Source organism: Mobula birostris, chromosome 1 (genome assembly GCF_030028105.1).
Source record: "Mobula birostris isolate sMobBir1 chromosome 1, sMobBir1.hap1, whole genome shotgun sequence".
NCBI lineage: Eukaryota > Metazoa > Chordata > Chondrichthyes > Myliobatiformes > Myliobatidae > Mobula > Mobula birostris.
Window position 1 is genome coordinate 195034420 of NC_092370.1, and position 23817 is coordinate 195058236.

Below are 23817 nucleotides of genomic sequence, written 5' to 3' on the forward strand. Positions count from 1 at the left end.
GCAAGGCAGTGGATGTTGTTTACATGGACTTTAGCAAGACACATGACAAGGTCCTGCATGAGAGGTTTGTCAAGTAGCTTCAGTCACTTGGCATTCTAGATGAGATAGTAAATTGGGTTAGACTTTGGCTTTGCGGGAGAAGCCAGTGGTAGTAGATAGTTGCCTCTCTGACTGGAGACCTGTGACTAGTGAAGTGCCACAGGGATCGGTGCTGAGTCTATGGTTGTTTGTCATCAACAGCAATGATCCAGATAATAATGTGGTGAACTGGATCAGCTAATTAGTGGATGACACCAGGACTAGAGGTCTACTGGACAGCGAGGAACACTATCAGAGCCTGCAGCAGGATCTTGACCAGCTGGAAAAATGGGCTGGAAATGGCAGATAGAACTTAATGTAGACAAGTGCAAGGTGTTGCATTTCAGTAGGTTTTACACAGTGAATGGTAAGGCACTGAGGAGTGCTGTAGAAGAAAGGGGTCTGAGAACACAGGTTAATAATTCACTTTAAATGGTGTCACAGGTAGATAGGGTCATAAAGAAAGCTTTTGGCACATTGGCTTTCATAAATCAAAGTATTAAGAACAGGATATGTGACATTATGTTAAAATTGTGTAAGATGTTGGTGAGGCCTAATTTTGAGTATTGTGTGCAGTTTTGGTCAACTATGTACAGGAAAGATGTAAATAAAGTTTATAGAGTATGAGAAAATTTACAAGTATGTTGCTGGGACGGAGGACCTGAGTTCTAAGGAAGGATTGAATAGGCTAGGGCATATTAAGGCAACTGAACTGTTTGGATGGAGACTTAAATGCAGGGCCAAATTGGAGAGGTCGTTTACTGGCCAAATTGAGGCAGCAGTGTCCAGGACACAAAGCGTATCGAGGCGGTTTGGATGGAGATTCAGGCGCCAGGCCACATTGAAAAGGTCAGGATGTTGGGGCCTGAGGTGAGGAATGGGTCAGGTCAGCTCGCTGCTACATGACTTGGCTCTGCTCTGTACTATGTTGAACCGTAAGACTCTGTTTGTGGATTTCAGTTTAGATTGCTACTCGCTTATGTTATTGTTTGCATGATTATCTTTTCTCTCTCTACACTGGGTATTCAATTGTCTTTGTTTTAATGTGTTCTTTTTTGATGGGCATAATGTGTTTTTATTCTCTGTATATTGGCTGGTCAACAGACTTTTTTTAAAATATATGTGGGTTCTTTCAGGCTTCTTTGTTTTGTGTCTGCTTGTTAGGAGATGAATCTCAAAGTTATGTAATGTATACATACTTTGATCATAAGTGTAATTGCAAAGTTTTGAAACTTTGGAACTTTGAAACTTTATTCCTTGGAATCTAGAAGATTGAGGACAGGTACACAAAATTATGAGGGGTATAGACAGGGTAAATGCAAGAAGATTATTTCTATTGAGGATGAGTGGGACTACAACTGGTGGTCATGGGTTAAGGGTGAAAGGTGAAAAATTTAAGGGGAACATGAAGGAAAACTTCTTCACTCAGAGGGTCACGAGAGTGTGGAACGAGCTGCCAGTGGAATTGATGTATGTGAGCGTGATTTCAATGTATAAGAGAAGTATAGATAGCTACAAAGATGGGAAAGGTATCGGTGCTATGGTGCTTGTGCAGCTCGATGGGAGTAAGCAGTTTAAATACTTCGGCATGGACTGGATGGGCTGAAGGGCATGTTTCTGTGCTGAAAGACTCTTTGACTCAGGGAAACCTGATTATTAGCATTTAAAAATTGAAAGCCAGTTAAAACCAACATCTGCAGTCCCCTGAAAAGTTTCAGTAGCTGACCTGCCACACCTGGATGGGAAATTTGTTCCATCTTTCATTTGCGCTCCACACAATCCATTTCAATGCCCTTTGGCTTTAAGTGGGATTAATTCTATTATTATTATTATTATTGTTATTGTTGTATTTTTTTCAGCTCGACCTGGTAAAACCTGATTTATGGGCATAGCCAAACACAGTCATTTTTCAACTGCTAGGAACTTTTGGACTATTTTAGTGGTGTTTAGTATTGAGCCTTTCTGGAGATTTACATAGATATTGCTCTGTAGCCTGAATTGTTTAATGCTATTGTGTAGTGCCTTTGGGAAGATACCGGTTGTAGATAATACCATCAGGACAAAGTACACCCTGTTCATGTTCCAAAGTCTTTCAATTTTCTCTTTTAATTCAGCATGTTTATCCTGTATTATTATATCTGGAGGGTTATTATGGATGGTTCTATCTGTAATACTGGATCTAATATAATTTGTGGTATTCTGACTCTAAAACTGGGTCAGGCTTGTTTTTATAGTAAAATATGATTTCTTTTGATAAGACCATAAGACCATAAGATAAAGGAGCAGAAGTAGGCTATTTGGTCTTCGAGTCTGCTCTACCATTCAATCATGGGCTGATCTAATTCTTCCGGTCATTCCCACTTACCTGTCTTCACCCCATACCCTTTGACGCTCTGGCTAATCAAGAACCTATCTATCTCTGCCTTAACTACACCCAATGACTTGGCCTCCACAGCCACTCGTGGCAACAAATTCCACAGATTTACCACCCTCTGACTAAAGTAATTTCTCTGCATCTCAGTTCCAAATGGACATCCTTCGATCCTGAAGTCATGCCTTCTTGTCCTAGATTCTCCTACCATGGGAAATAACTTTGCCATATCTAATCTGTTCATGCCTTTTAACATTCGGAATGTTTCTATGAGAAACATTCTCCCCTCATTCTCCTGAACTCCAGGGAATACAGCCCAAGAGCTGCCAGACGACCCTCATATGGTAACACTTTCATTCCTGGAATCATTCTCGGGAATCTTCTCTGAACTCTCTCCAATGTCAGTATATCCTTTCTAAATTAAGGAGTCCAAAACTGCACACAATACGGATCGCTCCCTACAGGACTCCCTTGTCCATTAGTCCCCCCCATCCCTTCCCACCGATCTCCCTCCTGGCACTTATCCTTGTAAGCGGAACAAGTGCTACACATGCCCTTACACTTCCTCCCTCACCACCATTCAGGGCCCCAGACAGTCCTTCCAGGTGAGGCGACACTGCACCTGTGAGTCAGCTGGGGTGATATACTGCGTCCTGTGCTCCCGATGTGGCCTTCTATATATTGGCGAGACCCAACGCAGGCTGGGAAACCATTTCGCTGTACACCTACGCTCTGTCCGCCAGAGAAAGCAGGATCGCCCAGTGGCCACACATTTTAATTCCACGTCCTATTCCCATTCTGATATGTCTATCCACAGCCTCCTCTACTGTCAAGATGAAGCCACACTCAGGTTGGAGAAACAACACCTTATATTCCATCTGGGTAGCCTCCAACCGGATGGCAAGAACATTGACTTCTCTAACTTCCGTTAATGCCCCACGTCCCCTTCATACCCATCTGTTATTTATTTATCTTTTATTATTATTAATAATTATTTTTCTCTCTCTCCTTTTTCTCCCTCTATCCCTCTCATCATACTCCTTGCCCATCCTCTGGGTTTCCCCCATCCCCCCTTCTTTCTCCCTAGACCTCCCATCCATCACATGATCCTCTCATATCCCTTTTGTCAATCAACTTTCCAGCTCTTAGCTCCATCCCTCCCCCTCCTGTCTTCTCCTATCAGTTCAGATCTCCCCCTCCCCCTCCCACTTTCAAATCTCTTACTATCTCTTCTTTCAGTTAGTCCTGACGAAGGGTCTCTGCCCGAAACGTCGACTGTACCTCTTCATATAGATGCTGCCTGGCCTGCTGCGTTCACCAGCAATTTTTATGTGTGTTGCTTGAAATCCCAGCATCTGCAGATTTCCTCGTGTTTGCAAAATTCTCCAAGTGTGGTCTCACGAGTGCCTTATAGAGCTTCAACATCGCATCCCTGTTCTTATATTCTATACCTCTAGAAATGAATGCCAACATTGCATTCACCTTCTTCAGAACAGATTCAACCTGGAGGTTAACCTTTAGGATATCTTGCACAAGAACTCTCAAGTCCCTTTGCATCTCTGCATTTTGAATTCTCTCCCCATGTGAATAATCGTCTGCTTGTCTTATGAGTTTATATTTTAAAGCAAGATTTTGATGAATGGTGTTTGCCACTTGATTGTGCCTGTGTAACAATGAGATTGTGTTAAACTGCTACAGGATCCTGTAATATGTTGGATTGTTTCTGGTTTTCCTTGGCATTTTTTACATTTATCATCTTGAATTTGTTGGTCTTTTATTATGTATTTTTGATAGTTTTTGTGTTGACTACTTAGTCCTGTATTACCACAATGAACCTTTCTGTTTCTGGGAAGAGGTCTCCAATATAATAATATTATTATATTATATAATAGTGATAATAATATTATTATTATTACTATTGGTGATAGTATCTGTACTTCACACCTGACTGAAATTTACTTTAGTAAGTCAATGTTAGTCCCAACAATACTTATTATTTTCATTATGTTCTTCTGAACCCGTGCAAGTATTTCTATTGTTCTGTGATGAATTATTCCTTTTGCAGCCAAATATAAGCCTTTAATTATTTCTTAATTACTAGCATATTAATGGTAGGTACATTTAGTTTTCTTAATTGCACTTTGTGCGCTGAACATTTGCTGCACCAATGAACGCCCTTTTCCACGTAGAACCAAAGGCTTCAGCAGCACTTGACTAAAATCAGAGTTGAGCGATTCAAAGTTGTGTTGGTGGTTAATCATGAACACAAGAGATTCTACAGATGCTGGAAATCAAGAGCAACACACAAAAAGTGCTTGAGGAACTCAACAGGTCAGACATCTTCTGGCATCTTCCCACTTCTTTTCCAGTCCTGATGTAGGGTCTCAGCCCGAAAAGTTGACTGTTTATTCATTTCCATAGATGTTTCCTGATCTGCTGAATTCCTCTTACATTTTGAGTGTGTTGGTAGTTAGCCCAGTTAAATCACTATGGTATTTAAACACATAGTTAATTCAAGCTTCCTATTGCCTAACTGTTATACTATGGATTAAGGCAAGTGGCAACACCTAATAACAGATCCAACCATCCAGCTCACATCAATAATGCATGTTGTGTCAATTATTAACAACATGCTAGGCATTTTCTCATTTATTCAGTTCAGGTAAAAGGTCTCATCTTTTTCAACTCTCTCTGCTTTCCTCCTTATACCAAAGGTACTGACTAATGACGTATCAATGTGGTACAGACGTAGATAAAAGCCATAGGCCATAGGATCCAGATGTTATGCATGCATACCTCAGAAAAATGTTTAGAAAGCTGTAAGCTATCGCATAACAATAGCAACAGTCAAATCAAGCCAACTAATAACTTCCCTCTAAATAGTGAATGATCTATTTAAATAGTACTGATGCATGATCCTCTATACAGAGGGAAGCATTTCCAGGATGCACATGAAGATAAGAGTTCACCTGAAGCATTAAGTTCTATGAAAACAGCACTGGCGTCAAGTCATCATGACTTCCTTAAAGAGGCCATGATCTACTTCCCCTGTATACTTTTGGTGGACTTTGGCTAGACCTGTTCTTACCCTCTCAGCAACATAGCATCTGACGCCACACTAGGCACAGATTGTGTATGTACACAGGGCAATAATTTGGATCTGATTCCAATACTCTACCAGCATTAGGAGTAGTAGTGTGATCGCTCCAGCAGCGTAGTTGTTCTTGAGAGGGGTTGTCTGTCAGTGAGTCCTCTGGTGGCTGTGGAGGCTGATCTGGATTCCACATATTCTGGTGCAGAGTGGGCAATACAATGGCCAGAATGCAGCCAAATATTGTGTAGGCCTTTTCACTCATGTTTTATTCAATTTTATGTTTTTACTTGAGGTACAAGCAAAAGGACAATCAATAAACAATAGTATTTCAGCTCCAATCACTACATTCTTCAAACGTATTGATCTTTGCTCCCTCTATTCCAGTGAAACTAGATTAAATGGAGTAGACAAACTGATAAGTAGCACTTTGGACAGACAAATACGATAGTACTTATTATATCATTGAATGATAACTGTAGTTACATAGATCTCATTTTGAGTGATTGTGGCAAAAGAAAATATCTTTAATGTCAGACATTGTGTAATAAATATTTTGATCTTCCATTATTGTGTCAGTCATCAAACAGATCTAATGTTACCTCTGGGTAGATTCATGTAGGATGATGAGGAAGAATAAATGATTCATCACACATTCAGTAATTTTTGTTCTGAAATTATATGTTGCCACAAATTTTGTCCTCATCTCATGTAAAAAAATTGATTTTGTTTTTAAGTTATGCTGGTGTACGCTGAAGCACATGAGGAATCTCCTGGAGAGACTTACAACTTCTAAAAATCAATTAAAATTATATTTTTTTGCTGGATTAGTAAATATTTATGCTCTCAAGATAAGTGTTTCTGACACAATTTGAAGAATTGACTTGGGGAGGTTTCTGAGTCAGTTATTGCAGAAAAAAATAATAAGAGTTGACATTTGAAAGACACCTTCCCTAAAGCAGTCAGAATTAATGTGGAGTCTTTTCTTTTATCAATTTAACTGCCAGGCTCAATAATCCCTTTTAAGCAATTTCACTTGAAGTTGTTATTAGCTGCCTTTTCAAGTAACAGAGTTTACAAGATCGTAAACATTCTTAACTGTAATCTACCTCTCAATTTGTGCTAAGCCAACAGTAATTCATATCACCTCAAGCTAAACTTGTTATATGTCATTGGCAAGCACATTGATTAACTGGATTTCTAAAGAGGTCCTCTTCGTTGAATGAATTGATTACTGAAATGAAAGATAGTTAAGTTTCAGCCCCAGCATCCTTTTGACTTGAGGCTCAGGTTACAGTGGGGTTGGGTTGAAGGGCAGGTCTGTGGTTTAGTAGGGAATTATCAGCCAACTGCAGTGTCCGCACCTTCTGGCCTTCCACACCTATGCACTGCGGTGTGAAAGAGCAGAAAGGTCTGCAGGCATGGAGCTCATGGTAGTCTCCATAACCAGGATTCACCGTCTCAAAACAAGGAGCCAGGCAATAAGGAATGAGGTGAGAAAACGTTTCCATACCTAGTGAGCAGTGATCCTTGGCATTCTCTGCACAAGAGAGCTGTGGAAAATACAATAATAATAACTTCATTTATAGAGCACTCTTCTTACAGACAATGTCATTCAAAGTGCTTTACAGTGGGATAAAAGTGCAAATATGAAAATAAAATTAAAAAAAAATAAAAATAAGCATGAACACAAAAGATAAAATGATGTTAGTAAAAAGCAAAGTTAAATGAATAGGTTTTGAGCTGGCATTTAAATGTGTCAACTGAGACTGCATTCCTTATAGTTTTAGGTGTTGAATTCCACTGTTTAGGAACACTTTTCGAAGAAACTCACCTGTCAATTATCTTTTGAGGGAGATTTTTTAAATTTAAGAGATTGGCAGAAGAAGACCTGAGAGATTGAGCAGGGTTATAAATCAAAAATGATTCTGTGATGTTCTCCAATCCCAGGCCTTTAAGAGTTTTAAAAACAAGCAATAGAACATTAAAATCAATTCTAAAAGATACAGGAAGCGTATACAGTATAGCTAGGACAAGAGTGATATGCTTCCACATCCTGGTTTTAAGATTCTCGCAGCGACATTCGGAATGATTTGAAGTTTGTCGATAGATTGCTTTGGAAGGTCAGTAATTTAGTCTATTCAACATAAAGGCATGAATTAGTTTTTTTAGCATCATTACGTGACAGACACCAACATAACTTTGAAATATTTCTTAAGTGTAGAAATACTGCTCTGGTTACTTTCTTTATTGGAATTTAAAACTCAAATCTGAATCAAGGATAACACCCAGGCCAGTTACTTCTGATATTACAAGGGGAGCTAAGATCCCAAGTTTTCTTTGGCTTTCAAAACAACTAAAGGTATTTCAATTTTATTTTCATTCAGTTTCAGGAAATTATTGCTCATCCATTTGTTTATTACAACCATACCAGAAGTCAGAGAAAATAGGGTGTTATCATCATCAGGCTCAACAGAGATATACAATCATGTGTCATCTGCAGAACTGAGGAAATCAAGTTTCTACTCTCTAAGATGTCTCCTAAGGGAACAAGAGCAGGGGATTGTTAAACTGTTTTTAGGGGTTAGCACATATACCAAATAACTTCAACAATTGACTTCAGATTCAAATATGCATTGTGAATTAAATCTAAAATGCAACTCTGAACAGTGGGTTCCTTAGAACCATGAACCCAAGTTAATGGAAGATACTACAGTTAAGTGGAAGAGCAGACCATGCTGATTTAAATTCGTTATTTGGGAGTCTGTGGTGTGGGTGCAAAGAAGGAGGTGTGAAGTTTGGGTGTAGTTCAAAGGAAACATTGTGGATGAATTGCGAATATGGAATTGTTCTCTCTCTCTGTCTCTTAAGTTGTGTTGCAGCATCAAGAAGTTGCAGTATCATTTTTTTAACAGTAATTTCCTTTGTGGTCTTGGTTACGACTTGAGGGCATCAGAAATTACACACAAGTGATCAGAGACAGTGATATCAGACAGGCAGACATTAATAATATTTAACACTTGTCACTGCTAATTCAAGTGTATTCCAAGTTGAAGGATGGGCTCAGTGACACCCTGGGTAAGATCTAGACTGTAACCTCATAAATTCAGATGCCATAGAGTTTACATTTGAGAGTTTATTAATATGAATATTGAAATCACCAGTGATAACAATCCTGTCATAGTTCAATATAATAGAAGATAAACATTCTAAGAATTCTGCAGGCTTTGGATTTAGTAGGATGATAAATGATTACGTAGATCTATATCACAAATTTTAAACATATGTACTACAAAACTTGAAAAATAGTTGACAGACAGTAGATTGCATCTAAAATGCTTTTTGAACACAGTGGCAAGCTCACCACCTAGGCCACTGGGCCTTGGTACGCTGAAACTATCACAGTCAGGGAGACATAGTTCAAGTGACTGACTGTATTCATTTGAATCAGAATCAGAATCAGGTTTATTATCACCGACATGTGTCGTGAAATTTGTTAACTTAGCAGCAGCAGTTCAATGCAATGCATAATATAGAAGAAGAAAAAATATATAATCAATCAATTACTGTATACGTATAATGAATAGATTAAAAATCATGCAAAAACAGAAAATCGTGCCTTTCTGAGACGCCTCCCCTTGAAGGTGTCCTGGGTACTTTGTAGGCTAGTACCCAAAATGGAGGCGACTAAATTTACAACCCTTTGCAGCTTCTTTCGGTCCTGTGCAGTAGATCCCCATACCAGACAGTGATGCAGCCTGTCAGAATGCTCTCCACGGTACATCTATAGAAGTTTTTGAGTGTTTTTGTTGACATTCCAAATCTCTTCAAACTCCTAATGAAGTATAGTCACTGTCTTGCCTTCTTTGTAGCTGCATCAATATTTTGGGTCCAGCTTAGGTCCTCAGAGATCTTGACACCCAGGAACTTGAAACTGTTCACTCTCTCCACTTCTGATCCCTCTATGAAGATTGGTATGCGTTCCTTTGTCTTACTCTTCTTGAAGTCCATAATCAGCTCTTCTGTCTTACCAATGCTGAGTGAATAGATGTTGCTGCGACACCACTCCACTAGTTAGCATATCTCTCTCCTATATGCCCTCTCGTCTCCATCTGAAATTCTACCAACAATGGTTGTATTATCAGCAAATTTATAGATGGTATTTGAACTATGCCTAACCACACAGTCACGGGTATAGAGAGAGCAGAGCAGTGGACTAAGCACACACCCCTGAGGTGCACCAGTGTTGATCTGTCAGCGAGGAGGAGATATTATCAACCATGTATACAGATTGGTGATAATATCTGAGTGCTGGGAAGCAACTGAGGAGCTGAGGTGAGTGTGCTTTAAAAAGAGTGCAGAGCGGAGACTCGGGACAGTGTGATCGTGGGGCCAACGCAGCAGGAGGAGGAGCGAGGGGCTCGGGAGAGTGCTGAGTTCTGGGAAGCAGCTGAGGAGCTTAAGTGAGTGTGCTTTAAAAGGAGCGTGGAGGGCAACTGAAGGGTTAAACAGAGTGCTGATTAGTTGATTAGAGGGAGTGAGTACTTGAGATAATTGGCAGGGACAAATAAAAGGAGGGGTAACTGAAGAGGAGCGGCCAGTGTGTGAGTGGCTCAGGGTAGGAGTGGAGCTTTGAGGCGTTTGCTCGAGAGGCTTCGGCGAGCAGAGGCTGAGGATGAGCCTGCTATCAGTGAGGTAAGGCCGGGTAAGTTCCTTTAACAAATATAATTAACTTAGGAATAAGTAATGGAGGCAGCAGTTAGGGCAGTCAAGTGCTCTGTATGCAGTATGTGGGAAGTCAGGGACAGCACAATTGACCCTGATGACTACACCTGTAGAAGGTGCATCCAGCTGCAGCTCCTGACAAACCGAGTTAGGGAACTGGAGCTGGAGCTGGATGAACTTTGGATCATTCGTGAGGCAGAGGCAGAAATAGGGAAGAGTTTCAAGGAGACAGTCACCCCTAAGAATCAGGAGGCAGATAGCTGGGTGACTGTCAGGAGAGGGAAGGGGAATAGACAGGAAGAGCAGAGCACCCCTGTGGATGTTCCCATCAATAATAAGTATACCGTTTTGGATACTGTTGGTGGGGACGACCTACCAGGGACAAGTTGCAGTAGCCATGTCTCTGGCACCGAGACTGGACCCTCAGCTCAGAAAGGAAGGAGGGAAAAGAGGAGAGCAGTAGTGATAGGGGATTCGATAATTAGGGGGACAGAAAAGAGGTTCTGTGGGAGAGATCGAGAATCCCGGATGGTCTCTCTGGTGCCAGGGTCCGCGGTATTGCGAATCGAGTTCTCAGTATTCTCAGGAGGTTGGGTGAATAGCCAGATGTCATGGTCCATGTAAGGACCAATGACGTGGATAAGAAGAATGAGGAGGTCCTGCAAAGAGAGCTTAGGGAGTTAGGTGCAAAGTTGAAGGACAGGACCTCCAGGGTTGCAAACTCAGGATTGCTACCCGTGCCACGTGCTACTGAGGCTAGAAATAGGAAGATAATGCAGCTAAATATGTGGCTAAGGAGATGGTGCAAGAGGGAGGGCTTCATGTTTCTGGACAATTGAGCTTTGTTCCAGGGAAGGTGGGACCTGTTCCGATGGGATAGTTAGCACCTGAACTGGAGGGGCACTAATGTTCTTGCAGGTAGGTTTGCTAGTGCTGCTCCGGGGGGTTTAAACTAGGTTTGCAGAGTGTTAGAGCAGATAGTGAAGTGCAGGAGGACAAAGGCATGTGAGGACTGCATGTACAGACGGAAATCAAAGGTTTGTACGTGATAGAAATGTTCTCAGGTGCATCTATTTCAATGCAAGGAGTATTGTAGGTAAGGCAGATGAGTTTAGGGCATGGACTGTCACATGGGATTACGACATTATTGCTATTAGTGAGACTTGGTTGCAGGAGGGGCAGGACTGGCAGCTTAATGTTCCGGGGTTCCGTTGTTTCAGAGGTGACAGAGGGGGAGGGATAAAAGGGGGGAGGAGTGGCATTACTAGTCAGGGAAAATATCACAGTTGTGCATAGGCAGAACAGCCCAGAGGGCTTGTCTACAGAGGCCATATGGGTGGAGCTGAGGAACGGGAAAGGGGTGACCACACTAATAGGGTTGTATTATAGACTGCCCAATAGTCAGAGAGAATTGGAGGAGCAAATCTGTAGAGAGATAGCAGACCAATGTAAGAAACAGAAAGTTGTAATAGTAGGGGATTTTAACTTTCCACATATTGACTGGAACTCCCACACTGTGAACGGGCTGGATGGCTTGGAGTTTGTCAAATGTGTTCAGGAAAGTTTTTAAAATCAATATATAGAGGTACCAATGAGAGAGGATGCAATACTTGATCTCCTATTAGGGAACCAGACAGGTCAGGTGACAGAAGTATGTGTCGGCAAACATTTTGGGTCCAGTGACCATAATGTCATTAGTTTTGAGTTAACTATGGATAAGAATAGGTCTGGTCCTCGAGCTGAGGTTCTAAATTGGAGAAGGGCCAATCTTGTGGAAATGAGAAAGGATCTAGGAAGAGTGGATTGGGATAAGTTGTTTTCTGGCAAGGATGTGTTCAGCAAGTGGAAGGCCTCCAAAGACAAAATTTTGAGAGTGCAGAGTTTGCATGTTTCTGCCAGGATTAAAGGCAAAGTCAACAGCAATAGGGAACCTTGGTTTTCAAGAGATATTGGCAATCTGGTTAAGAAAAAGAAGCTGGCATTGCGTATATAGAAGGAAGGGAAACAAGCAGTAGTGTCATGGAACATATAGAGATTAAAGAGAAGGAGGTGCTTGCTGCCTTACAGTGAATAAAGGTAGATAACTCCCCTGGGCCTGACATGATATTTCCTCGGACCTTGAGAGAGACTAGTGTAGAAATTGCAGGGCCGCTGGCAGAAATATTTCAAAAGTCTTTAGCCACAGGTGCAGTGTCAGAGGATTGGAGAGTAGCTCATGTTTTTCCGTTGTTTGAAAAAGGTTTCAAAAGTAAACCAGGTAATTATAGGCTGGTGAGCCTGATATTAGTAGTAGGTAAATTATTGGAAGGTGTTCTGAGAGATTGGATATACAAGTATTTGGACAGCCAAGGGCTGATTAAGGATAGTCAGCATGGCTTTGTGCGTGGTAGATCGTGTTTAACCAATCTTGTAGAGTTTTTCGAGGAGGTTTCCAAGAAAGTAGATGAAGGAAAGGCTGTGGATGTTGTCTACATGGACTTTAGTAGGGCATTTGACAAAGTCCCACATGGGAGGTTAGTTCAGAAGGTTCAGACACTAGGTATCCATCGAGAGGTTGTAAACTGGATTCGAAATTGGCTGTGTGGGAGAAGACAGAGAATGGTAGTGGATGATTGCTTCTCAGACTGGAGGCCTGTGACTAGTGGTGTGCCTCAGGGATCTGTGCTGGGACCATTGTTGTTAGTTGTCTATATCAATGATCTAGATGATAATATGGTAAATTGGATCAGCAAGTTTGCTGATGACATTAAGATTGGAGGCGTTGTGGACAGCGAGGAAGGCTTTCAAAGCTTGCAGAGGGATCTGGACCAACTGGAAAAATGGGCCAGAAAATGGCAGATGGAATTTAATGTAGACAAGTGTGAGGTGTTGCATTTTGGAAGGACAAGTCAAGGTAGGACATACACAGTAAATGGTAGGGCACTGAGGAGTGCGGAGAAACTAAGGGATCTGAGAGCTCAGATACATAATTCCCTGAAAGTGGCGTCACAGGTAGACAGGGTTGTAAAGAAGGGTTTTGGCATCCTGGCATTCATAAATCGAAGTATTGAGTATAGGAGTTGGGATGTTATGGTGAGGTTGTATAAGACATTGGTGAGGCCAAATTTGGAGTATTGTGTACAGTTCTGGTCACCTAACTATAGGAAGGATATCAGTAAGATTGAAAGAGTGCAGAGAAGATTTACTAAGATGTTGCGGGATCTTCAGGAGTTGAGTTACAGGGAAAGATTGAACAGGTTAGGACTTCATTCCTTGGAGTGTAGAAGAATGAGGGGAGATTTGATAGTTTACAAAATTATGAGGGGTATAGACAGAGTAAATGCAAGTAGGCTCTTTCCACTTAGATTAGGAGAGATAAATATGAGAGGACACGGCTTTAGGGTGAAAGGGGAAAGGTTTAGGAGGAACATTAGGGGGAACTTCTTCACTCAGAGAGTGGTGGGAGTGTGGAATGAGCTGCTATCTAACGTGGAAAATCTGGGCTCACTCGTTTTAAGAATAAATTGGATAAATACATGGATGGGAGAGGTCTGGAGGGTTTATGGACTGGATGCAGGTCAATGGGACTAGCGGAATAAAGTTTCGGCACAGACTAGAAGGGCCAAATGGCCTGTTTTCTGTGCTGTAGTGTTCTATGGTTCTATGGTTACATTATGGTCTTCCGGTTAGGAAGTTGAGAATCCAATTGCAGAGGGAGGTACAGAGGCCCAGGTTCTGTAACTTCTCAATCATGATTGTGGAAATGATGGTGTTAAATGCTGAGCTACGGTCGATGAACTGCATCCTGACATGGGTGTTGGTATTGTCCAGGTGATCTTAGGTTGTGTGAAGAGACATTGAGATTGCATCTGCCATTGACCTATTGTGACGATAGGCAAAGTGCAATGAGTCCAGGTCCTTGCTGAGGCAGGAGTTCAGTCTAGTCATGACCAACCTCTCAAAGCATTTCATCACTGTAGGTGTGAGCGCTACTGGGTGACAGTCATTAAGGCAGCTCACATTATTCTTCTGAGTCACTGATATAATTGTTGCTTTTTTGAAGCAAGTGGGAACTTCCTCCCATAGCAGTGAGAGGTTGAAAATGTCCTTGAAAACTCCCACCAGTTGTTTAGCAAAAGTTTTCAGAGCCTTACCAGGTCTTCTGTTGGGACCTTCCACCTTGCCAGAGTTCACCATCTTTAAGGACAGCCTACATCGGCCTCCAAGACAGAAATCACAGTCACCGTGTGCAGCATGAATCTTCACAGCTGTAGTTATATTCTCCCTTTCAAAACAGTTATAGAAGGCAATGAGTTCATCTGGTAGTGAAGCATTGCCGCCATTCATGCTATTGGGTTTCGCTTTGTAGGAGGTAATATACTGCAAACCCCGCAAAAGTTGTTGTATATCCGATGTCACCTCCAACCTCATTCAAAATTGTCTCTTCGCCCTTGAAATATCCCTCTACAAATCATACCTGGTTTTCTGGTACCGACCTGTATCACCAGCCTTGAATGCCACAGACCTAGCCTGCAGCAAACAATATACCTCCTGGTTCATCCATGGCATTTGATGTTGGAATGTACAGCACAATTTTTGTGGGCACACACCCATCCACACAGGTTTTAATGAAGTCAGTAACAACTGCAGCATACTCATTCAGATTCGAAGATAATTTCCTGAATACAGTCCTGTCCACTGATTCAAAGCAGTCCTGTAGTCGCTCCTGTGCTTCCCTTGTCCAAACCTTCTTGGTCCTCACTGCCAGTGCTGCAGTCTTCAGTCTCCGATTATAGTCAGGGTGTAGAAATACAACCAGGTGATCAGACTTCCCAAAGTGAGGGCGTGGAATAGTACAGTAGGCATTCTTGATGGTGGTGTAGCAATGGTCCAGTGTGTTGTTTCCTGTAGTACTTCAAGTGATCTGTTGATGGTAGCTGCTTAGTGATTTTTGAGTTCAACCAAGTCTCAGTTAAGGACATAAAATCAAAATCTGTAGATGCAATAAAATAATTTAAGATAAAAATCTTATTTGAAATTGAGGTGGATGGTATCCCTGGTATCATGGATTCTTGATTACCTGACTGGCAGACCACAGTACGTGTGCTTACAACACTGTGTGTCCGACAGAGTGATCAGCAGCACTGGGGCTCCACAGGGGACTGTCTTGTTTCCCATTCTCTTCACCATTTACACCTCGGACTTCAACTACTGCACAGAGTCTTGTCATCTTCAGAAGTTTTCAGATGACTCTGCCATAGTTGGATGCATCAGCAGGGGAGATGAGGCTGAGTACAGGGCTACAGTAGGAAACTTTGTCACATGGTGTGAGCAGAATTATCTGCAGCTTAATGTGAAAAAGACTAAGGAGCTGGTGGTAGACCGGAGGAGAGCTAAGGTACCGGTGACCCCTGTTTCCATCCAGGGGGTCAGTGTGGACATGGTGGAGGATTACAAATACCTGGGGATACGAATTGACAATAAACTGGACTGGTCAAAGAACACTGAAGCTGTCTACAAGAAGGGTCAGAGCCGTCTCTATTTCCTGAGGAGACAGAGGTCCTTTAACATCTGTCGGCCGATGCTGAGGATGTTCTACGAGTCTGTGGTGGTCAGTGCTATCATGTTTGCTGTTGTGTGCAGGGACAGCAGGCTGAGGGTAGCAGACACCAACAGAATCAACAAACTCATTTGTAAGGCCAGTGATGTTGTAGGGATGGAATTGGACTCTCTCATGGTGGTGTCTGAAAAGAGGATGCTGTCTAAGTTGCATGCCATCTTGGTCAATGTCTCCCATCCACTACATAACGTACTGGGTGGGCACAGGAGTACATTCAGCCAGAGACTCATTCCTCCAAGATGCAGCACAGAGCGTCATAGGAAGTCATTCCTGCCTGTGGCCATCAAACTTTACAACTCTTCCCTTGGAGGGTCAGACACCCTGAGCCGATAGGCTGGTCCTGGATTTATTTCATAATTTACTGGCATAATTTACATATTACTATTTAACTATTTATGGTTTTATTACTATTTATTATTTATGGTGCAACTGTAACGAAAACCAATTTCCCCCGGGATCAATAAAGTATGACTATGACTACGACTAAAAGGCACCTCACATTTAGAAGAGCTAGCTTAAGCAGAGTAGCTTGGAAAGGTACAACAGGGGAGGTAGATTTATTTAAGAATAGGAGGTTATTTCTGTTAATGCCTTTAATAGGATAGTTCAATCTGGGTGTGTTTCCTGTGACAATGGTCTGAATAAGATGGGTAATATTTACAGAACTGCTGTGCAGTGAGGAGAAAGTAGTTTGAGAAGATTCATGTAACCGGGTGACCGTCGGATCTTACTCAGTGTCATTAAAAGTATACTTAGGCATCCTTCTGGGTAATGCTAGAATAGTTGTCTGTGCCTTTAAGGGAGACAGTGATGTCATTACGTACACGTGGGATAGTGGGGAGACCATTTTGCTTTCTGCTGAAGACGTGGTAGGGCGTTGAAATCAGGTTCCTCCCAGAGTGTGCTGGGCATGGTGAGGAAAGGTGAGCATTAATAGACAATATCCATGTGAATTCGTTTTTGCTTGTTGGCGGATCGAGAATATCAGTAATTTGACATGTTTTACGTGTGGGTGCTTTAGATTTCCACGAGTGAAGAAATCAATGGTAGGTAGCGTGGCTTATACCAAGTTCCTCACCAGCCAGGTAGGTCAGTCTTCCTGTAATTTAACTACCAGGCAGTACCTTGTAAGAGTTGTGCCAAAGTGTACCTTTTGTCTAACTTTATTGTATCAGGATTGATTGTGCATGCAACCGCATAGCGTGAATGTTTAGTCTCTGTTCGGAAGTTCAGCACGTGTGTATGTCTTAGATGAGATGTATTCGCTTACATTTTTCGCTGTTATGTATAAGATGCAGGGTGGGTGGGATTCTAATGTTGTCTGTATTGTATTCCTTCAGAATTGCCACCACCGTATTAGTACCGTATTAGTTCTGGTATTTTTTTATACTGCATACACAACTCTGTCCATACACGATGGTGTGGATCGAAAGTTAAACTGAGATTGTAACGGCAAGAACTGGCTGTAAATTCGTTCTTTTGTTTCACGACCCTCTTCTGGCACTTAAACATCTAAAACAGATAAAGGAATTAAAACCCGAAAAAGTATTTGTTGTCCTGCGTGTGTACTTTTCCCCAGGCTACAAAATCTGGTACCAGGAGTGGGGTTCATTCCAAGCCAGTTTAGAGGGTCTCTGATTGTTGTACGCAGTATAATATACAATATCTAATACAGTAGTGGTCAAGACAGGACTGAGTTCCCATCGGTCGGAAGGAAAGAGCGCACTAGAGCCTCGTGGAGAGCGCAGTGGAGCCTCAGGAACGGGCTGGGACGTCGGCGACTGACGTCAGGACGCAGAGCGGAGACGTGGACCCAGGGAACTGGGGGCCCTGAAGCCAGCGTGTTTGCAGCAAAGGACGGCAGCAGCTCCCTTTTGCAGGCTTGTTGTGTGAACTTTAAAGATTTGAGCTTTTACTATGTCACGCTCAGAGGACACACCAGTTGAACTTGATTTGAATGAACAAATTAGGGAATTGCGTAGTAAGTATGATGAAACCATGGCAACCATAGATAAATTAAGCAGAAGGTCCTATGTATATGTCCCAAGGGAAAGACACATTGTTCCACTTATGGGGGATGTTGAGAAAGATGGGAGGTCTGTTGATGACTTTATTGAAGGAGTGCAACGTGCACTTCATAGTGGAAATCAGTCTGGCCAGGATCAGCATGACTTTGTTATGTCCCTGCTCAGGGGTGCAGCCTTAGAGGAAGTACGTACGCGCAGTGATGCTGGGGAAGACCGCGCTGACGACTTGTTCACCTATCTCACGGAAGCTTTTAGAGACAAGCGTAGTGCACCCCAGCTGTGGCATAGCTTCTACAGTCGCAAACAGCTTGAGGGTGAAGGTGTAAGAGAGTTTTCACATGCCCTAGCCCAAGTTCTTAACTTGATACTGAAGCACTCCCCTGATGCCATGACCAATGAGGGGGTGGTGCTAAGAGATCAATTTATAGAGGGAATCTGGGATCCTTCCCTCAAAAGGGAGTTCCACAGATTCGTGAGGGGCCACTCTGAGTCCTCAATGATAGAAGTGTGGAAGGAGGCTCATTGTGGCTTGTAGAAGAGCCCCTAGGAAATACAAAGTCTGGAAAGTCAAAGTGTAGCAGTGGCCAGGCACAGTGCTCAATTCTTAAAACTCGGGAATCCGAGTCTGTCACACTAGATGACGTCCTTGACGTGGTCGCAGAGCAGGGCAAAGCCCTTTGTGAATTGACTCAAGTAGTGAAAGATCTCACTGTACAGAGGGATTTTACACACACTACTAGCAGCATACGTAGTGTACAGCCTAGGTTCACAGAAGATGGGCAACCAATATGCTTCAAGTGTCAGGTGGGAGGGCATTTGGCCAAAAATTTCCCACGGAAGCGGGGTGCAAGGGAAGTGGAGTCTGCATCCTCCTCCCCTCAAGAGGTTGGGAGTCGGGCAATTCAGCGGAACCTCATAGATACAAATAATATACAGCTACCCTGTGACTAGTTGCTGCAACGTGCTATAGAGACACGTCCAGTTGTGGAGCTTGAAGTATCAGGTGTCGCTGTCCGTTGTCTGTTGGACACAGGTAGTCAGGTAAGCACCCTGACTGAGCAGTTCTTTCGCGAACACTTGAATGGAGAGGATGAGGGTGTGTTGTCCACTGATGACTGGTTTAGGCCAGCAGCTGCAAACAGTCTTGATATTCCTTACCTTGGGTATCTAGAGCTAGAAGTTCAAGTAATGGGCATGAAGATACCAAATTGTGGCTTTCTAGTAGTCAGCGATGCTGTTAGCACCGAGCCCCCTATTCCATGTACTGTAGGCATGAACATTATCAGCCAGTGTAGGCAACTTGTCTACGCAGTGTTTGACTTCGATGTCCAGTATCGTCCGGGTCGGAGCAATACTGTGGCTGATGCACTCTCTAGGCAGCCATTTGCAGGGGAGCCTGAGCCTGTCTCGGAGGATGTGGTGTTTGATGGGGCTGTGGCGATCTGTAGTTTGATCAATCGCAACACTGCCTTTGACCCGGCACTTGTTACTGCTGGTCTTAACAGCTGTAGGGTTAAGCAGATTCGAGCCTGGGAAGCTGGCACTAGTGAGGTAAGTGGTCTGACGCAAGGGAACACTCCAACCCTCCCAGGTGATTCTAATGGGGACTTGCGTACTTTTCAGCAGCAAGACCCTGTGTTAGGTGTCCTAAGAGACTTATGGGATCAGAAAAAGAAGCTGAGTGGCCAGGAGCATTAAACTCTGCCTAAGCCTGTTTCGTCTCTGTTAAGGCACTGGGACAGTATGAGGGAGCGTAAAGGGTTACTGTATAGGGTAGTTGAGGATGAGAAGCTTAGGGAGTGTTACCCACTTCTGATACCTAACAGCTTGCGGAGCAAAGTGTTAGAATATGTACATGATTCTATGGGCCATCAAGGCATAGAACGTACTCCGCAGTTATTGAGAAGCCAATGTTTTTCGGTGGGCATACACGAAGACGTGGCACGATGGAACAAAAATTGTCCACGTTGTGTACTAACTAAGATGCCACAGCCTAGGATCCATCCCCCCATGAAGTCATTTCTGGCTTCTAGGCCGCTTGAAGTTGTAGCTGTAGATTTCACTGTGTTGGAGCCAGCAGCTGACGGGCGTGAGAATGTCTTCGTGGTCACAGACATTTTCACTAAATTCACCCAAGCGTTTTCGTCTCAGGATCAAAAGGCGGATACCACAGCAAGGCTGCTCTTGAGGGAATGGTTCATGAAGTACGGTGTCCCTGAGAGGATGCATTCTGACCAGGGCCGTAACTTCGAAAGTGAGGTCATAGCAGAGCTTTGCAAACTGTACGGGGTAGAGGAGAGCCGTACCACACCTCATCATCCTACTGGCAACGCGCAGTGCGAGCGTTTCAACAGGACGATGCATGATCTGTTGTGTACGTTGCCTCCAGAAAAGAAGCACAGATGGCCAGAACATCTACCCAAGTTGGTGTATGCTCATAATGCGACACCTCACGCAACCACCGGGTATTCACCTTACTGTCTGTTGTTTGGGGTGGATGCTCTGCTGGGGCAAGAACAGACAATGGACCAGAAACATGACTGGCTAGCTGTACACCAGAGCCGACTGAAGGATGCGCATGCCAGAGCAAAAGAATACCCTGAACAGAAGGTGGCAGAATGCATTGCCTGGCAGGAGGACAAAGTGTACTGTCCCAAAGTTGATGTAGATGCACTGGTTTACTTGAAGAACAGACCATTAGGCCGTAATAAGACCCAGGATGCTTGGAACTCAACTGTCTACAGGGTGGTAGAGGTACTGGGCAACACATACACTGTGGAACCTTGGGAGGGTGGGCCTAGCAAGAGGATGAACAGGGTAGACATCAGGCCCTATGAGAACCATCCCACTCCAGCTACCCGAAGGAGACTGCAAACTCCAGTAACTCAGGTCAGCTCACTCCTGGGGCATGAATCAGATTCCAAGGATTCAGAGAATGGTGTGATAGTGGTAGAAGATATGTCAGAACAGGGTGCACAGAGTCTTGACCCTAGCCTAGACAGCATATCTTCCGAAAATATGACACCTTCTGGAACTGAGATGGGGGGGCCGACGACGGCTAATGCAGGGGCAGAGGTCGGTAGCCCTCTTGTAGCAGCACCTCGCAGGAGTAAACGAGTAAATGCTGGACAGCACCCTAACCCACATCACAAGCCAAGGTCAGTCCTTGATGAGGTCTCCATAAGTCCGGCAGCAGTGTCTGAGTTACTGGCTAGTCTCAGTTCAGTTCTCTTTAGAGAAGCAGTAAAGGAGGTTAAAAATACCCTTGTAGTGAGCGAGTAATTGAGAGCGATTACTTGATTGCAGGGGAGAATGTAACCGTGTGACCGTCGGATGTTACTCAGTATCGTTAAAAGTATACTTAGGCATCCATCCGGGTAATGCTAGAATAGTTGTCTGTGCCTTTAAGGGAGACAGTGATGTCATTACGCATGCGCGGGATAGTGGGGAGACCATTTTGCTTTCTGCTGAAGACGTGGTAGGGCGTTGGAATCGGGTTCCTCCCAGATTGTGCTGGGCATGGTGAGGAAAGGTGAGCATTAATAGACAATATCCATGTGAATTTGTTTATGCTTGTTGGCAAATCGAGCATATCGGTAGTTTGACCTGTTTTACATGTGGATGCTTCAGATTTTCTCAAGTAAATGCCTTAACGCTGGATCGTGTGACTTGTGCAGAGTTCCTCACCATCCAAGTAGGTCAGTATTCCTGTAACTTAACTACCAGGCAGTACCTTGTAAAAGTTGTGCCAAAGTGTACCTTTTGTCTAACTTTATTGTATCAGGACTGATTGTGCACCTAACCGCGTAGTGTGACTGTTTAGTCTCTGTTCGGAAGTTCAGCACGTGTATGTCTTAGATGAGATGTATTCACTTAAATTTTTCGCTGTTATGTATAAGATGCAGGGTGGGTGGGATTCTAATGTTGTTCGTATTGTGTTCCTTCAGAATTGCCACCACCGTATTAGTACCGTATTAGTTCTGGTATTTTTATACTGCATACACAATTCTGTCCATACACGACGGTGCGGATCGAAAGTTAAACTGAGATTGTAACGGCAAGAACTGGTTGTAAATTCATTCCTTTTATTTCACGACCCTCTTCTGGCACTTAAACATCTAAAACAGATAAAAGAATTAAAGCCCGAAAAAAGTATTTGTTGTCCTGTGTGTGTACTTTTCCCCAGGCTACATTTACATCTGCTATTTATTGTAAATAGTTCACATGTGGATTTGCAAGAGGTGAGTGGAATATGTTTGCAGACAGCATCCGTGAGCCCAGAGGGCTTGTGTGAAGACTGACAGGTTTGAAAAATGCGGTGCATTCCCAAAATGGATTACAATTGTCAACAAAACCAAAGTTCAGTGCTCTACATTGCGTCTGAAGCCAAACATGCAGACTGAGAAAATTGCTTAAGTGCCCAGAGCTGTGAACCATCATGGGAATTGGTCCAGAGATAAAAATGTCCTTGCCACTGATTTTTAGAAATTCAAAAGGACTCTAAAAGTTGCATTTGGACAACTCAGATTGTTGCTGAACAATGTCATTTGTACCAACATTCTCAATGTTTCAGTTAGCAGGCAAGGAATCACATATATTATATCGGAGGCTTTGGTGCCGGGAAACCAGTTACACTTTGCTTTGACTGATAATGGAGTCGCAGATGATCAGTGTTGGGAGTGGGGGAGAGGTCTGTGAAATCTGTGGCAGCAGTGCAGCCTGGGAAGTAGCCCAAAAGCTACCCCACTTAGCACACAGTGGACGCAGGGTGCTACCTACTAGTGGTCTAGAGTGGCACGTAGCTGCTGGTAGTGAGTGTACTGCCACTTGCGACTGAGTCCCTGATACCCCAGATAATTGAGGATGAGATGAACCAGTCAGCAGGGAGAACTCTTGCTCGTCCAGTGTGTTGAATTTATTATGTAGTTGGATTTCTTGTCATGTAGGTGGAGGAATGAAACACCTGTGCCTTCGTACAACTGTCCAAAGCCCCGCTAAGCAGGGAGTCGGGCTGGCTGACGCCTGGTCCTTGTTCGCAGTTGTATCTAAGGCTCATTTAGGACAGATCATTGGATTTTAAATATTAAGATAATCAAATAATGTGGATTTAATGCAGGAAAATAATACTGAAAGGATCACCCATCTGTTACTGAGTAGTGGAGTCAGCATAAGGGCTGAATATTAAAACTATGCTTCTATGTCTTATGTTCTTATCTTTTTACAGAAATCAGACAGACTCATGTCTGAGCTTTCCACATCTTCCAATGATTCACCATTGAGTGCAGAGTGGTCCCAGGAAGTCCTTTTGTGGATGGCCAAGCACACTTCGTGTTGGGATCATCAGCTTTGTGTCAACCACAACTGCACATTTGGAGCATCTTTTGAATGTGCTCAGCACCTCATTAAATATCTGGCTAAGGTTTTGTTTATTATTCGTTATCACACAGTATACTGTACTTAAAATACATTGTTAATTAAACAACCAGCTTAAGATGTTTCTAAAAATGCATTAGATTTTTAAAAAATAATTATCTTTTAAATTGTTTGGATTTTTTTTCCCACAGAGAACATGCAAACATGCCTTTGAGAGCCCAGGCTTCACTGGGCAGCTGTACACTGAGGCTTCAAGTTTGTTGTGAGATGCTGAGCCACAAAAAGGAAGGGTGAGCACAGCATTACGCTGAGATAAGCACACAGTAGTCTGGTGGGTCAGATCGACCCTTAACTGGTCAAGCAACATTGTGGAAAGAGAAAACGCCATATATTTCAAGTCTAAATTATTTCCTTCATGTTCTATTCTTAAACATCGAAATCCACTTTGACTTTTTTCAGTTTGGTCAGTGATTTTTGTCCTGGCGAAAATCCTGCTAAAGCATTCCTTTTAAGCTGCTTGTGTGCTAAATCAACTTGTGTTAAATGAAGATTA

At 43.0% G+C, this 23817-nt stretch overlaps 1 long non-coding RNA gene across 1 annotated transcript; it reads left to right on the forward strand.

Annotated features, from left to right (window-relative positions):
- The first annotated feature begins 6944 nt into the window (after nucleotides 1–6944).
- LOC140211148 (uncharacterized) lies at nucleotides 6945–23551 on the forward strand. Its single transcript, XR_011889396.1, has 3 exons — nucleotides 6945–7033; nucleotides 23116–23310; nucleotides 23456–23551. It is a non-coding gene; the product is annotated as an uncharacterized lncRNA (long non-coding RNA).
- Nucleotides 23552–23817: the final 266 nt, after the last annotated feature.